This window comes from Syngnathus typhle, unplaced genomic scaffold, assembly GCF_033458585.1.
Source record: "Syngnathus typhle isolate RoL2023-S1 ecotype Sweden unplaced genomic scaffold, RoL_Styp_1.0 HiC_scaffold_348, whole genome shotgun sequence".
Taxonomy (NCBI): Eukaryota; Metazoa; Chordata; class Actinopteri; order Syngnathiformes; family Syngnathidae; genus Syngnathus; species Syngnathus typhle.
In genome coordinates, this window is record NW_026872252.1 from 12,501 (window position 1) to 13,988 (window position 1,488).

Sequence of the window (1,488 nt, forward strand, 5' to 3'; positions counted from 1 at the left end):
GCAGCATCCTCGGGCAGCAGGCGGGAGGAGGCAGCCTCCCCTTAGTATAACTTAGTCTCCGGAGAATGACAGCGGGCGCGCGCAAGAGGCCAGTCCGGGGATGAGGCAGCATCCTCGGGCAGCAGGCGGGAGGAGGCAGCCTCCCCTTAGTATAACTTAGTCTCCGGAGAATGACAGCGGGCGCGCGCAAGAGGCCAGTCCGGGGATGAGGCAGCATCCTCGGGCAGCAGGCGGGAGGAGGCAGCCTCCCCTTAGTATAACTTAGTCTCCGGAGAATGACAGCGGGCGCGCGCAAGAGGCCAGTCCGGGGATGAGGCAGCATCCTCGGGCAGCAGGCGGGAGGAGGCAGCCTCCCCTTAGTATAACTTAGTCTCCGGAGAATGACAGCGGGCGCGCGCAAGAGGCCAGTCCGGGGATGAGGCAGCATCCTCGGGCAGCAGGCGGGAGGAGGCAGCCTCCCCTTAGTATAACTTAGTCTCCGGAGAATGACAGCGGGCGCGCGCAAGAGGCCAGTCCGGGGATGAGGCAGCATCCTCGGGCAGCAGGCGGGAGGAGGCAGCCTCCCCTTAGTATAACTTAGTCTCCGGAGAATGACAGCGGGCGCGCGCAAGAGGCCAGTCCGGGGATGAGGCAGCATCCTCGGGCAGCAGGCGGGAGGAGGCAGCCTCCCCTTAGTATAACTTAGTCTCCGGAGAATGACAGCGGGCGCGCGCAAGAGGCCAGTCCGGGGATGAGGCAGCATCCTCGGGCAGCAGGCGGGAGGAGGCAGCCTCCCCTTAGTATAACTTAGTCTCCGGAGAATGACAGCGGGCGCGCGCAAGAGGCCAGTCCGGGGATGAGGCAGCATCCTCGGGCAGCAGGCGGGAGGAGGCAGCCTCCCCTTAGTATAACTTAGTCTCCGGAGAATGACAGCGGGCGCGCGCAAGAGGCCAGTCCGGGGATGAGGCAGCATCCTCGGGCAGCAGGCGGGAGGAGGCAGCCTCCCCTTAGTATAACTTAGTCTCCGGAGAATGACAGCGGGCGCGCGCAAGAGGCCAGTCCGGGGATGAGGCAGCATCCTCGGGCAGCAGGCGGGAGGAGGCAGCCTCCCCTTAGTATAACTTAGTCTCCGGAGAATGACAGCGGGCGCGCGCAAGAGGCCAGTCCGGGGATGAGGCAGCATCCTCGGGCAGCAGGCGGGAGGAGGCAGCCTCCCCTTAGTATAACTTAGTCTCCGGAGAATGACAGCGGGCGCGCGCAAGAGGCCAGTCCGGGGATGAGGCAGCATCCTCGGGCAGCAGGCGGGAGGAGGCAGCCTCCCCTTAGTATAACTTAGTCTCCGGAGAATGACAGCGGGCGCGCGCAAGAGGCCAGTCCGGGGATGAGGCAGCATCCTCGGGCAGCAGGCGGGAGGAGGCAGCCTCCCCTTAGTATAACTTAGTCTCCGGAGAATGACAGCGGGCGCGCGCAAGAGGCCAGTCCGGGGATGAGGCAGCATCCTCGGGCAGC